The sequence below is a fragment of the Lathyrus oleraceus genome, chromosome 2, assembly GCF_024323335.1.
Source record: "Lathyrus oleraceus cultivar Zhongwan6 chromosome 2, CAAS_Psat_ZW6_1.0, whole genome shotgun sequence".
NCBI lineage: Eukaryota > Viridiplantae > Streptophyta > Magnoliopsida > Fabales > Fabaceae > Lathyrus > Lathyrus oleraceus.
The window spans coordinates 406709209-406726319 of record NC_066580.1 but is presented as its reverse complement, the minus strand read 5'-3'; positions in this window follow the sequence as shown (position 1 = coordinate 406726319).

Below are 17111 nucleotides of genomic sequence, written 5' to 3'. Positions count from 1 at the left end.
TAATTCATCTGGGTATCTTGTGTAACTTCTTCAACAAGTTTCTTCACCAATTGAACAAATATTTCAAGGGATGCTTCACATTTCATCATCTTATGCATATATGATCCTCCATGAGTCCCAAAAGTCAAGATAATAGCAAGCTAACAAGTTGGTTTGTGGTGGTTGACCAAAGGAAGTCAACTGATCAAAACTGGGGTTCCCTATACCCTATCTCCTACAATGGTTATCATATGAAAATTGTTCCAAGAGAAACGTTACTCTAAATTACATTCCAAACAACTTTCAGGTTGAGGTTTAGAGCTAGTTTTGCTTGGAAATTCATTTTTTAGGGTGAAAGATTATAGGTCATTTTGTCTAAACCCTAATTTGGAGGTCAACTTCCCAAGACCATAACTTACTCAATTTTTGTGAGATGAAATCCATTCAAGTTGCATGATCAAATTCAAGATGTCTACTTCAATTTTGATGTTTGGAGTAAGATCAAATTCAACTTTTAAATGCATGTGATATGAGGAAACATTATAGGTCATTTTGGACCAATACCATTGAACAAATGATTTTCCTCAACTTCTAAAATACATAACTCCTTCATGCTAAATCTAAATGAGGTTAAATTTGTGACCAATTTGAAGGATTTTGATATAGATACAACTTTGATGAAGGAATGTTTCTCATTTGAAGCTCATAGAAAAAGTTACTCAATATGGAAGAAGTGAACATATGGCTTGGTACTTAGAAATGTTGACATGTTTGATTTCCCAAACTTCCACCTCAAAATTCATCATGATCCAAGCTTCAAATGAAAAAGTGTTAAACATGAAAGTTGTTCCTCTTGATCTAAAATTTCGAAAAAGTCTAAATTCATCCCATTTGGAGAAAGTATGATTAACTTGCACATGGCTTAAAGTTGGATCACCATTTAGCATAATTGAACTTCCATCTTCCATACACAAATTCATGGCTTGTTAACATGACTTCAACAATGCTTACACATGATTTTGGACCTGAATGAATCATTACAGGGCCCTATCACACGCCCATGAATCCATGCAATGTGAAATTGCTATTTTTGAAAGTTTGAAACAAGTGTGCAAATAACAATGCCTTGGCTATAAATAGAAGCTCATTCACTCTGAATTGAGGACCCTTGCGCTTCAGCTTTGAATCCCTAGCCCTAAACACCTTCATTTAGAGGATAACCTTGAGGATTTCCATTGGAAATCGAGTTTGAATCTCCACTATTTTGAGATTCAAAACTCCAAGAGTCCTGCTTCTCTTTTTGATTCATTTCCACTCCATCAAGCATCCAGAGCAAGGCCAAGCACAATTGAGAGCAAGATTGTGGCCATCTGAACCTGCAGTGAAGGTGATTTTCTAAATTTTCCATCTCTTCGATTCTCACTCAATTTTCCATAATTCTTCTTGATTTTTGGTTGTCTGAAGTTCTACCGATGTAGGCAAGAAGATTGAGTTGATTTGAGGTTAAATCAAAGCAACTCGGATCATGATCCTCAAAATTCAACTCCATGTATCTTTCTATATACTTAGAGTTAGATGAAATTGAGGCCAGATTCGAGCTCCTGGGCATTTTTACTTTAAATTCATGTCCTCCTTTTTCATTTTGGTGATGGTTAAAGGTGGACCAGTCTGGTGAGGTCCACCGTAGAAGAAGACTGGAGCTATAGCTTCGGCAGTGCGTTGGCAAGTCTCAGACCATAGGATCCATCTATTTTGTTTTAATCTCACGCGTTGGTTTTAATTACCATCCCTGCAGCGCATTGACTTAGGTCCATCATGGAACGTGCGCTGAGATCCATTTGATCTGCCACCTCAATTAATGAGGGACATCAAGTGGTCCACGTATTTTATCATTTTCTAATTTTTAGTTTAATTGCTTTATTTTCATTAATTCATATTAATTTTAATATTGATCCAAAAAATATGAGACTTTCACCCAAAAAATTCAAAAAAAATCCTATTTCATTTTCTGAATTAAAATTATTTTTGAAATCATTATTAATATTTTTCATGATTTAATTGTTTTTGTGCATATTTTTAATTGTTTAAAAATACTTTTAAGTTTTCAAAAATAATGAAATTTTTTCTCCAAGGTCCTTTGACCTTGTTTGACCTATGATAAATCTCATGGCCATTTATTTGGTGTTTTGATGAGGTTTTAGGATTTTAACCAACCATAATTTAATTTAATGCATTTTTAATTTGATTTTTAATTGTTTAATTGCAAATAAATTGTGTTGAGCTATTTGTGTTGACTTGCTGAGTTTGTTGAGTTAAAATCATTGGATTTAGGGGATTGATGAAATGCACATTTCATCTCCCAAAATGAATGAATGATTTTAATTTGGTAAAGTCATCTTTTGACCAATTTGTGTTGATTCCATTTCTCCTCCCTCTTCATCTAAATCCCATTCTATTCCCATTCATTTCATGGACCTATGATATCTCTAGATCCTAAGGCTAGTTGATTGCAAAATCAACATAAGTATGGATAGGATAAGGTCCACCCATTTGCCATTTTCTTTTAAGTGTGGTATGTTTTAGGAGTATGGTTCATAATACCATATCTCTAACATGCATTAACACTAAAATTTCTATTGCCCGACCTCAAATAGTTGTGACTTCTACATAAGTCCAATTACGAATGCTTAACATAACGCTAAATTGTGACACAAAAGGCATAGCATTCTAGTAAGTGAGATTGTAAGTCTCCCCCCTTTCATGGTATTGTGTGGAAACTAGGCCTTTTTTCCTTCCTTTGGAAGATGTCTTGGTTCAAGGATCCATGCTTGTGAATAGTGGGTTGAGTGTTCTCCAAAGAATGACTTAAACAATTGAAAAGCAAAAGCAATACTAACTTCTAATCAACTAAAATTCAACTAACATTTAATTTCAAGCCATTTACTTTTATGCACTTTAAATTCAAGTCTTTATTCATTTGCCATTATTCATACCATTTAACTTGTTTATTTTAATGTCATTTTCACTTTGCTCACTTGAGCCATATCTTGTGATTATATTGTGATTGTATATACTTGTTTGAGTATTTTGTTTATGGTCTTTTGACCTTAATGTACATAATAACAACAAAAACCTTAAAATACATATGTGTGGACTATTGGACTTTTGACCTTAGAATTAGGCAACACTCCCTATGCAAAAGGACTTGGCCAATGCCAACTTTCATGAAACCAAGTGCTTGTGAAGTGAACCTTCATCTGATGCAAGTATTGAGATCCCATTTGAGTTCATCTGCTACATGGTCTTATTGAAGTTGTTACCTTGATCTTGTGCCTATCTGTGAGTCATCTGATGCATGGAAGATTGTGAAGAAGATCATGGATTTGCTAAGCTTGGATGTGGCTATCTTTATTTGATGCCTTTCTCTTTATCTTGCTATATGTGTATTGATATTGCTTGATTCTAAAGTCCAAGGGAAATTTGGGTTTCTATATGACATTCTTGTCTATTAGATTGCAGCCCATTGGTCAGATCTTTTCAACTCTTAACTTTTAAGTTTTTGCTTAGGATTAGTCTCTTCGTCTCCTCCCACTTCTTTAATTTAAAATCTCTCCCCCCTTTTAAAATCTTCTTTGCTTGTGATTTCTAAACCTATACTTGATTGCAAATTAGAAACTTTGGCCTTATACCATTGCATTTTAAAACTCTTTTTCTTAATCAAACTTGTAAATGAATCTAATTATCTTGACTTAAAATTTCAAAAGACAAAAAGGACTAACACCCATTCAATTTCTTTTAGGCCTTATGTGCCTCTTTTTAAACTTAAAATTTTGTTTAAAACAACTCATTCACTTTGAAATTGATACCACGAACTACGAAGTTTTGATCCCTCATTTTTATATTGGTACGTAGGCACAAGTCCGAAGGTCTTGTCAAACACAAAAAATATAATTAATGAATTATTTTCTTATCCCCACACTTTATTTATTGCAAACATCATTTTGTACAAAATAACACATATGCACACAAAAAGGGTAGGACACTTTGGGTGCTAACACCTTCCCTTTGTGTAACCAATCCCCTTACCTATAATCTATGGCATTTTATTAGTTTTGATTTGAAAACTTGTTACCTTTGGGTTTTGTTCGTACTTTTCCCTTTTCCCTTGGAAACAATAAAAGCGCGTAGCGACTTTGGTTTTATTGACGTTAAGTTTATCCATAGCTTAATGGTCATGAATTTACCGCTACAGTTCAAATGTGATGTTTGGCTCAAAGTAGATTCCAAAAATGTTGAGAAATGAGATAGTTATGGTGTTTGGACCAAGTGACGTGCTATACTTGATGTTAGGCCACCCAAACATGTTCCAACTTGTGATTTCTAGCCCTTTTCTTGCATCCAAAGGCCCAATGATGAACACTTGAATACCAAATGAATGAAAATTGATTGTCCTTTGGAGAATCTTGATAATTACTTGAAAATTGGATGGAGATGGCATGGAAATAAACACATGAAACATACATGAAGCAATTTTGAAATTAGGAACCAAACATAAACTTCTCTTGATTAAATGATGTTAAATGAATCTTGACATGAATGTGACCTAAGATTATAGGTCGTGCCTTGAAGTAAAAGCTATTATGGACCACTTGTTGGCCAAGCTTTGACCTTGGGAATAAAAACCCTAATTTAGAACCAAGCTTGATCCTTTGATTGCAAGTCCCTACCTTGTACAATTAGAAAAAGGAAACAACACATATTTTTGTATTTTGAATAAGGTTAGAGAAGTTAGAATGAAAGCAAGCAAAAAGGTAAAAGAAAACACAAAAGATTCTTGATGATCTCCCACAAAGGAAAACCAAAAGAGGTGAAGGTTAGGAGGACAACATGCTTGTGATCTTGGTTGAAATGCAATTGATATGATAGGTGGAATCTTAGGTGGAAATTTAGGGTATGACACTAAGGTCCTTAGAATGTTCAATTTCTACAACAATTTAATCAAACTGAGGAGTAAAAGATCTCAGTACCTTTTCAATGATTACTTGTTCAAAGGGAGTCTCTCCATAAGATTTCATCTCATATGTGATCAGAATCACTTTAGAGATGTAATCAGGTACCTTCTCATTATTCTTCATATTGAGATTCTCATACTACTTACGTAGAGACTAAAGTTTCACCTTCTTCACTGATGCATCACTGTCGTAACATGGTTCCAGTGTGTCCCACACAACCTTTGTCATCATCGAATCAACGATCTTCTCAAATATATTTACATTCACACACTGATGAATGTAGAATAAAGCTTTCTGATACTTCTTCCTCATCTCTATATATGTATTCCTTTGTGCTTTTGTTGCATCTGCTGTAACCGTTGCATAACTGTCATTGACAAGATCAAGAATGTATTGAGCGCCAAACAACACACGTATCTGAATCATCCGCTGATTCTAATTCTTTCCATCAAATACTGAAATCTTTGTGTTTAAGCTACCATTTCCATCATTCATCTTCAATCTTGTGCAAGAATCACTCAAATCTCACAAAACACTCGTGTTTCCCAATCCCTCAGAACAAGAAATGTGATTCTGTTACGATTTTAAACTTCAATTAACTTTGAATTTCAGAACCGAAATCAATCACACACTCCTCATGTTCAGTCGTGTTTTCCTTGATGTTTCTTGTGGATCTGAACCGAAGCTCTATATACCAATTGTTGATGCACAAGAAGGAAGAAGATGAAGATGATGAAGATGATGAAGATGAAAGATAATGAAGAAAGAAAACGTAATTAATTTCTCTGGTGGAATGAAATTCAGTTACTGCATTGCTATTGAAAAACAATTACATAGTTGTTTAAATACACAAATTGAAATGGCATGTAGGCTAAGCTAAAAGATAAAAGGATGCTTCTTACTAACACAATAAAACTATACTAAGCAGAAATGAATTATATCTAACAAAAATATATTTATATTATATTTTTTAAACCATTATTTTAATCAAAAATCATAAATATAATTATTTTAAATTCTAACTGTGTACTTACATAAAAACTATTTGTTTCGACACTTAATTAATATCAACTTTTTTTGATAAAAAAATGAAGTTACAACGATGCTTCCAATACATAGACGTAATTTGGTTGGGCGCATGCATTCCTTGAAGCCACATGCATTGGCGCATGCATACACTACATCAGTGTATGCGCCAATACATGTGGCGCATGCACTATGCATTTTTTTAAATTTTATATTTTATATTTATAAATAATTAAATTAAATACTTAAATGAAAAATAATATTATAATATAAAGGTAAAATACATAACAATTGATAAGAACATCAATGATCTTCCCGATTAAAACGCCCCCATATTCCACATCTAGGTGCGTTAGCCTGTCTTCGATGTCTCCCACGTATTTCCCTAAGGTGTTTGGGGTCTTTAAGTGCATACATGATGCAATGGTAGATGGTGTGAAGGTCTGGTGGAAGGTCCAACGATATTTGATAGATTTGTCATCATTTCTCCCCAATAGTCAAGGGGTTGTTACCAACGACGCTTCTGTAATTGAGTTCAGTTCTCATGTTGTCGTAGTTTGGTGGATTTTGGACGGTATGGTTTCCCAAATTGGGACATTGAATCGTTTTGGAAATGAATCAATGGTTCATGTGGTGTACTAAAGTCAAATAATGATTGGGTGTTATGGCGATGGGATGTTTGGGTGTTCATTTGTGGGGGGCTACGATGGCACGACGTTGAATCATATGAATCATTCGAACTATAGACTGTTGTGGTGGTTGTGTATGGTTGTTGCTGGTTAGGGTTTGATTTATGGTTTTGAGTTTGGGTGTGTGGCATGAATTGGTTGCGAAGTTGGGTGTATATGGTAGGGTGATGATGTGAGGTTGGTCGTTGGGTTTGGGTGGGTTGACATTGTTCTTATGCGAGGATTTGTTGTTGGCGTATGATGACGAAGCTTGTTGGCATGGATCAATCAAAATTTTCACATTTGAAATAAAGAATAAAAAAGAAATTGCAGTGTAGTCAGGTGGGACAAATCATCTACAAAAATCCGATGTTTTTTGCAGACAACCAAGTAAAATTTTATCAGTTGATGATTTGAGATGATGACGATGTTCACCATATGTTTCTTAGTCATGAACAATCTGGGTACAATGATATAGAGTTATATATATATATATATATATATATATATATATATATATATATATATATATATATATATATATATATATATATATATATATATATATATTAACACAACAAAATCAAGTGTCTCAATTCGTTGATTTGTCACAAGTGTTTTATGAAACTGATGACGACGAACAAGCTGAAGTCGATGTTGTTGACGAGGAAGAAGAAGAAGTTGAGTTATTGGTTGATGAAATGGTGAATGATGATGAAGAATAAGAGTCATTATCAGCTAGTCATGTATATTGTCCACCTTAACACATGACAAGCTTGAATTTGGGTTCAGATGAACCTTTGTTAGATATATTTTACAATCCTTATGTGCAAATTCAAGGATCATTGAAAGAAGGAGACAAATTTCGCACAAAAGAAGACTGTGTCAGAGCCATTAAAAGTATCACATGAAATTATCATCTGATTATAGGATTGATCAAACTAATGCAATGAGGTATAAGATTTATTATCAAAATGAGTTCTGCCTGTTCCGATTGTCATCATCTTACCGGAAGAGGAGTGATTCTTGGGAGATAGGTTCTATGGATCCAATTCACACATGCTTAATCACGAACCCAAAGCAAGACCATCACAAACTCAACTCTCAGTTAATATGCGATACAATTTTGTCTGTCATTAACGACAATCCGTCGTTAAAGGTGAGTACAATAATCTCGCATATTGTAACACAATATAACTATACTCCATCATACAGGAAGGCATGGATAGCTAGAACTAAGGCAATTGAAAAAGTGTTTGGAAATTGGGAGGAGTCATACAAACAACTTCCAAAATACTTTGTGGCTCTTAAACATTATGCTTCAGGGACTATTGTCAATTTGGAAATGTTGTCGGCGTATACCACATACGGGACTTGTGCTATTGGTAATGGAATATTCCACTGACTCTTCTGGGCGTATCAACCATGCGTCAAAGGTTTTGCTTTATGTAAACCTATTATACAAATTGATGGTACATGGTTGTACGGGAAATATAAAGGAACGCTAATGATGGCAGTGGCACAAGATGGAAACAATAACATTTTTCCAATCACCTTTGTCCTAGTTGAAGGGAAGACTGCTGGGGAATATAGTTTTTTCCTAAAAAATATTCGATTACATGTTTCTCCTCAGCCTAACTTATGTTTGATCTCAGACTGACACCCTTCAATAGTGAGTGCCTACAAAACATTGATAATGGTTGGAAGGATCCTCCTTCGACGCATGTCTACTGCATTAGACATATCGCTAAAAATTTCATGTGGGAGATCAAAGACAAAACGTTGCGGAAGAAGGTTGTCAATGTAGTGTAAGCATTAACTGAAATTTCTTTCAAACACTACCGCGAAGACATCAGATTGTCAGACTTTCAGGGTAAACAGGGATTGAATACCAAGAACCGTAGAAATTTGCACTCTGCCGGATATGATACAAGAAGAACCACGTCATTTGCTGATGACGCCTGCAATTGACAACTTCAGAAAGGCGAAACCATTTACCGATGGTTAGAAACTGGTAACTTGATATTTACCGATATCAACTTCAGCAAGACCATTTACCGATGGCTGTTGGGAAACAAATCTGATGTAAAAGGAAGCAAGACCATTTACCGATGGTGGCTTTAAAGAAACTTGATATTTACCGATATCAACTTCAACTTGACCATTTACCGATGGCTGCTGCAACTGGGGATCCGATATTTACCGATATCGAAGAAAACGGGGCCATTTACCGATGGCGTCTCCACTTGGGGGGGAACAAAATCTTTGTGGTGTAATCAGACAAGACGTTTACCGACGACTTCTGGGGATCTTGATTTTATCAACAAGGGAACAAAGCATGACTAGACATTTACCGATGACTGGGATGAGACTCGACGTTTACCGACATCGAAAGATGATGTTTACCGACATCAAAACAAACGACCAGACATTTACCGATGACCGGGGAACACTTTACTAAGGGAAAAAACAAATATTTGCAATTGGAAAACAGATAGGACATTTACCGATGACTCTACTGGGGATCTCTAGTTGGGGGTCATCAGACATTTACCGATGACTGCAGAAAAGACTCGATGTTTACCGACATCGAAAGATGATGTTTACCGACACCAAGAGAAATGACCAGACATTTACCGATGACTGGGGTGAGACTCGATGTTCACCGACACCGAAACAATGGTGTTTACCGACACCAAAAAATGATGACCAGACATTTACTGATGACTGGGGGAATATCCGATGTTTACAGACACCGAAACAATGGTGTTTACCGACACCAAACAAAGAAACACACGCGGGTGCTAGTATGACACTTACCGGTATCACAAGAACGACTTTTTAGATATGTCAAGGCAAGGTTGACCACCTGCTGGGGGTCTCACTGGGGAGAAACAAACTTTCTGTCACCAACGGGTGAGGTAATAAACTTCTGTGGGGATATCAATCCTGAATGCTGTCAAGAGCAACTGTAGCAGACTTGCTGTGCTGATGTTGAATGAAATGATCCGCCTCTGTCGGGGATACGGTCTGGTGAGGTTAACACATGAATGCATATGTTTGAATTTTTCTATGGCGTAATGTTCCATATTGAATGGGAATGCTACGCAGTTTGAGGATGCAATGATCACAAAAAATGCAAAAAATGCAAAAATGATGAAAAAACTCCGGCTGGGGAGCCAAAACTGATCGGGTACTCCAATTCTGCGGGGAGACTCTGCAGGGAGAGCAACGACTTCTCACTCATGCCGAAGGATAGCACTGCTGCTGGGGAAAGGTAAACTCCGCTGGGGATATCCTTCAGTCCACAGCTAGGATAAATACTGGAGATAAATTTCAATGAGTCTGCCTCACTCGGGGAGGAAATCGGCAAATACAGGCCTGCTGGGGATAGGCAATCCTTAGATCTGTTGGGGAATAGAAGGCACTATCCACAGACGTTTCCGCAGGGGAACATAGCTCTGATAGCTTCCAAACTTGCTTGGGGAAAATATCTGCTGAGGAAACGTCCTCACAGATGCCAATCCTGAAAAACAGCACAACAAAATGCCCCCAGGGGATACATGGACAAGATACGCTCAAGTGTCCTCAACATTCAAAATGATTTTCAAATGTTTTATCTTTTTGCACGTTATTGTGTAGCCTTCATGTTCTTATATGCAATGCTTATCAAAAATTCGGACATTTTTGCAAACAAAACAGTAAAAAATAAAAACAAGGGAGCCATTATCTGAATAACGACTTTTATTGACTGAAAATGTGCCTGAAGAGGCAAATACATTGGGAAGCAATTCCTAGAAAGAGGTAATTGCGCACAAAAGGAAAACTCTATCCTAATGGCAACGTGAACACGGCATCCACTATTTCTCGATTCTGTTATAACTCACAGATCATCAGTTTTCCTCCCAACTCCTTGCTTTCTGAGAAGAATGACTGGACGGATCACATCTTTCGAGATGGCAGACGACAAAGCTTGATGAAGTACAGACAAACTCAGACTGTAGTCTTCGCTTTAATCCCTCTTTTGGCTGGATCGCCCTTTCGGGTTTTCAATCCACCGGGATACCCATTTTTGCCTAAGCCGCCCTTGCGGGTTTTCGACTTACCGGGTGTACAAATTCTTTTCATTTTATCCCTAATTTTTGCCCGAACCTTTCCTTTCTGTTTTTTTTTTGGTTCGCCGGGATGCCCATTTTTGCCTGGACCTTTTTTTTCTTTTTGTCCAGCGGGTCAATTTATGCGAAGTATTTTTTGACTACATCTGAGTTAACAGGAGACGGAAAGTCTTCACCATCCATAGTTGTAAGCATCAAGGCTCCACCGGAGAATACCTTTTTCACAACATATGGACCTTCATAATTAGGAGCCCACTTGCCCCTGTTATCTGTACCGGGAGGGAGGATCCTCTTCAAAACTAGATCACCGATCTGATAGCTTCGAGGACGCACTTTCTGATCAAAGGCTCGCTTCATCCTTCGCTGATACAACTGTCCATGGCATACAGCTGCTAGCCGTCTCTCCTCGATAAGGCTCAACTCATTAAACCTTGTTCGAATCCACTCGGCTTCGTCCAGCTTGACATCCAATAAAACTCTCAGAGAAGGAATCTCCACTTCAACAGGTATGACAGCTTCCATACCATACACAAGGGAGTAAGGGGTTGCCCCGGTCGACGTACGTACTGAGGTACGGTACCCATGCAAAGCGAAAGGCAGCATCTCATGCCAATCCTTGTACGTAACGACCATCTTCTGCACAATCTTCTTGATATTCTTGTTCGCCGCTTCTACAGCACCATTCATCTTCGGTCTGTAAGGAGAAGAATTGTGATGTTCAATCTTGAAATCTTTACAAAGCTCTTTCATCATCTTGTTATTGAGATTCGAACCATTGTCAGTGATGATTCTCTCCGGAACTCCATAACGACAAATGATTTCTTTCTTGATGAACCGGGTAACCACTTGTTTGGTAACGTTAGCATAGGAAGCTGCTTCCACCCATTTGGTGAAATAGTCAATCGCTACCAAAATGAAGTGATGTCCATTCGAAGCAGTAGGCTCAATCTTCCCAATCATATCAATGCCCCACATGGCAAACGGCCAAGGCGAATTCATGACATTCAGAGGGCTTGGTGGTACATGCACCTTATCAGCATAAATTTGACACTTATGGCACTTCCGAGCATACTTGAAACAATCGGACTCCATAGTCATCCAGTAATAACCCGCTCTCAACAACTTCTTAGCCATTGCATGTCCGCCGGCATGAGTACCGAAGGAGCCTTCATGAACTTCCTGCATTAACATGTCCGCCTCGGGTCTGTCCACGCATCTGAGCAAGACCATGTCAAAGTTTCTCTTATACAACACATCATCCTGATTCAAATAGAAGCTTCCAACTAGCCTTCTCAGGGTTTTCTTGTCATTCTTCGACGCACCTTCAGGATACTCCTGAGTCTTGAGGAAGTTCTTGATGTCATAATACCACGACTTCTCATCAATCACAACAGACTCGGCTGCAAACACATACGCAGGCCTCTCAAGTCGATTCACCGCAACATGTGGCACATGATTCCACCAATGAACTTTGATCATAGACGACAAAGTTGCCAAAGCATCAGCCATTTGATTCTCATCCCGGGGGACATGATACAACTTCACCTTCTTGAAGAACGTCAGTATTCTTCTGGTGTAATCTCTATACGGAATCAAATGCGGCTGATTCGTATTCCAATCTCCATTGACTTGATTGATCACTAGAGCGGAATCTCCATAGATGTCCAGAGTTTTGATCCTCAGATCAATGGCTTCTTCTATCCCCATGACACAAGCCTCATACTCAGCTTCGTTGTTGGTGACGTCAAACGTCAATCTGGCAGAAAAAGGTATATGAGCACCTTTGGGATTGATCAATACTGCCCCAATACCGTTACCATTCATATTCACAGCCCCATCAAACATCAGTGTCCATTTGTCATCTGGATCCGGTCCTTCCTCGACAAGAGGCTCTTCGCAATCTTTCATCTTAAGATACATGATGTCTTCATCAGGGAACTCAAACATCATAGGCTGATAATCTTCAATCGGTTGCTCGGCGAGGTAGTCTGACAGAATACTACCTTTGATGGCCTTTTGCGACGTGTACTGAATATCATATTCTGTTAGAATCATCTGCCAACGAGCAACGCGTCCGGTGAGAGCTGGTTTCTCAAAGATGTACTTTACTGGATCCATCTTAGAAATCAATAAGGTAGTATGGTTCAACATATACTGCCTCAGTCAGCGAGCAGCCCAGGCCAAAGCACAGCAAGTTTTCTCGAGCAGTGAATATCTTGTTTCACAGTCGGTAAACTTTTTGCTAAGGTAGTATATGGCATGCTCTTTTCGACCAGACTCGTCATGTTGTCCCAATACACACCCCATCGAGTTCTCAGTCACTGACAGGTACATTATCAGAGGTCTCCCTGGAACTGGAGGTATAAGGATTGGAGGTTTCTGTAAATACTCTTTAATCTTGTCAAAAGCTTTCTGACAATCATCATTCCACTTGATCGCCTGATTCTTTCTAAGCAGTTTGAAAATTGGTTCACATGTGGCAGTTAGGTGAGATATGAACCTTGCAATGTAGTTCAATCTCCCTAAAAACCCACGGACTTGCTTTTCCGTTTTCGGTTCAGGCATCTCTTGAATAGCTTTGACTTTCGCTGGATCAACCTCAATCCCTTTCTCACTGACAATGAAGCCTAAAAGCTTCCCTGATCTCACCCCAAACGTACACTTGTTCGGATTCAACCTCAGTTTGAACTTTCTCAACCGGTCAAACAGCTTCTGCAAATTAACCAGGTGCTCCTCTTCTGTCTGCGACTTCGCGATCATATCATCTACGTACACTTCAATTTCTTTGTGCATCATGTCATGAAAAAGAGTCGTCATTGCCCTCTGATAGGTAGCACCAGCATTCTTTAGCCCAAACAGCATCACCTTATAGCAGAACGTGCCCCAAGGTGTAATGAATGTCGTCTTTTCCATGTCCTCTGGCGCCATCTTGATCTGATTATATCCAGAGAAACCATCCATGAAAGAGAATACCGAGGATGGAGCCGTATTATCAACCAATACATCAATGTGAGGTAATGGGAAATCATCTTTCGGACTCGCTCTATTCAAATCCCGGTAGTCGACACACATTCTGACTTTACCATCCTTCTTCGGCACAGGAACGATGTTGGCCACCCATGGGGGATAACTTGTAACAGCCAAAAAACCCGCATCCCACTGCTTCTGAACCTCTTCCTTGATCTTAGTTGCCATGTCAGGACTCGTTCTACGAAGCTTCTGCTTGACCGAAGGACATCCTTCTCTAAGAGGTAATCGATGCACCACAATGTCTGTATCCAAACCAGGCATATCTTGATATGACCAGGCGAATATCTCCACATATTCTCTCAGCATCTCAATCAGCCTCCTCTTGACAGAGTCCTCTAAAGCAGCCCCAATCTTGATTTCTCTTTTGGCGTCCTCAGTACCCAAATTAACAACCTCCAACTCCTCCTGATGAGGTTGGATGACCCTTTCCTCTTGCTTCAGCAATCTGACCAATTCTGCAGGGAGTTCACAGTCTTCCTCACTCTCCTCTTCAGCTTGGTAGATGGGATTGTCGAAATCATACTGAGCCATAACAGAACTGTTCATAGTGAATGCCATAAGATCGCTTCTGCATGTTTAATGCTTTGTTTTAGAAAAAGAGTTCAATAAAGTCACAAAAAACAAAAACATTGCCATTTTTATTGTTTTTGAAAAAAGATGAAAACAAAAAATAGAAAGACAGGGATCACAAAGTTTGATTTCAAAAAATGTCCTTCATTAATGATAATCATTAAAACATGATGAGGCCCTACAATAAATCACTACGCCTTGGGCAGGTCGTAGGATTTTCATGCAAAATGACAAAACAACAGAAAATTACTCTGTCAGAAGAGTAACTTGAACCACTTCTTCAGCCGTCCAGTTGTTGATAGACTCCCCTGGTGCACACGAGCGAACCCAGTTGTCCAGATCACAATCACCGTCACAGTCTTCACTACCGGTTGCAGAGACGTCGCCATGATTCATCAGCCCAGCGCTGGTAAAGGTACTCGGACCCGCTTGACCATTCTGCTCTGCTTGGAGAGGCTCATAACCAACGCCAAATTTGTCTTCTTTAACAGGCAAGTACACCATCTTGCCCCAGCCTTCAGCTTTGCCAGAATCAACAACCTCCTTAGCCTGCTTGTAAGAAGTAATTGAAGCACCTGGCTCCCTCTGCTCAGCGTACACCACTTTCTTAAGAGCCACAGTCTCAAACGCCTGGCATAAGGTTTCGTGGATCTCGCCATCCACCTCAACATATTTGAACGAGGATAGATGACTCACCAGAATCTCTTCTTCACCGCACACAGTCACAATCTGACCGTTCCAGACATACTTGAGCTTTTGATGGAGAGTCGACGAGACTGCCCCTGCTGCATGAATCCATGGACGCCCCAATAAACAGCTATAGGCGGGCTGGATGTCCATAACATAGAAGATGATATCGAATACCTCAGGACATATCTTCACAGGCAAGGTAACTTCCCCACACACAGAACGTTTGGATCCGTCGAAAGCACGAACGATCAGGTCACTGGGAGTAAGCACAAACCCTTCCACATCAATCTTCTTCAGAATCTGCTTAGGCAGCACATTCAGCGACGACCCGGTGTCTACCAATACGTGAGACAACACTGCCCCCTTGCACTCCATGGTGATGTGCAAGGCTTTGTTATGGTTACGCCCTTCAGGCGGTAAGTCCAGGTTGGTGAATCCTACACCATGCCTGGTGCTCACATTGGCCATCACACCCTCCAGTTGATTGACAGAAATCTCCTGAGGCACGTAAGCCAGATTCAACATCTTCAGCAAGGCATTACGGTGTGCCTCAGAGCACATCAACAGTGAAAGTATAGAAATCTTGGATGGAGTTTGATTCAACTGATCTACAATCTTGTAGTCACTCTTCTTGATTATCTTCATAAACTCCTCCACGTCCTTCTCAAATGAGCCCTCGGGCGCTTCCTTCTGGACAGGCTCTTCCTCAACCACAGATTGCTTACCCTTTGCTTTGGCGAGAGCCTCAGCATTATTGTCCCTCAAAGGCTGCGGTGCGAACAGACGACCGCTTCTGGTAAAACCTCCTGGACCCCCTACATTATCCACAGCCGGACCAACAGTTGCAGGAACTCTATTCGGTAAACCAATTGTCACTAGAGTTTGATTCACTGGTCTCGTCTGACTTTCAGCCCTTCTGTAACTGCGGTGAGCATTATCATACTTCCACGGCACGGCTCTACTATTCTCAACAGCCCTTCTTCCAGACGCGGCGATAGTAGTTGGAGCACTGATGGTTACAGGCACGGAAATGGTAACTGGGGTACCATTTGCTGCAGGTGCACTAACGACCCTTTGTCCACGTCCTTCGGACGGCTTAAAGTAAATGGTGATAGTTGACACTGTTCCACGATCTTTTACAGCCCTACTGAATTGCAAACAACCCTCATCCATCATGCCCTGGATACCGGCCCTTAACTGGTCGCAACCATTCTCAGATTCGGCACAGCCCAAACAATCCTTATCACAGCCCGAGTAGACACCCCCATTCAGCAGACGGCCCTTTACAACTAGCAGAGAAGTCTGAACATCATCAACATTAACAACCAGATCTTCAGCTTCTTTCCCCTCAATATTGTTCACTCTATGCCCACTATGCTGAGGCATAGGGTTGTTTACGACGTTAGGCACTGGAGCGAAGTTGATTGCTTTGGCATCGATCAAATCTTGGACCTTGTGCTGGAGAGCCCGACACTTCTCAGTATGATGCCCTGGTGCCCCAGAGTGAAAGTCACAACGGACGTTGGCGTCGTACCCAGGAGGCAATACTGTAGGCGGAGCCATTGTACGCAACTCAACCATCCCCAACCTGAGTAGTTCGGGCAGCAGTTCGGCGTACGACATGGGTAGCGAATCAAAACGTCGATCAGGCATCCTTTGTCTGGGCTGATACGGACGTTGCTGTTGTTGTTGTTGTTGCGGTTGTTGAACTCTTTGTTGTTGTTGTTGACGAGGTTGAGGTGCCGGAATGGTTACTGCAGCAGCTTGACGGTATTCAATTCTGTTCTGATCTCTGCGGTGTTGAACAGCATTAGTTTCACCCTCTCTTCGACGAGGTGCCCCAGTAAACGGCTTCTTAGAAGAAGAGGAACCAACATCTTGGATCTTCCCAGTTTTAATCAAACTCTCAGTCCTCTCTCCACAAATGACAACATCAGAAAAACTACCGAATGGGCAGCTCCCCATCCGGTCCATAAACACACCCTGAAGAGTACCGATAAACATGTCTGTCAACTCCCTCT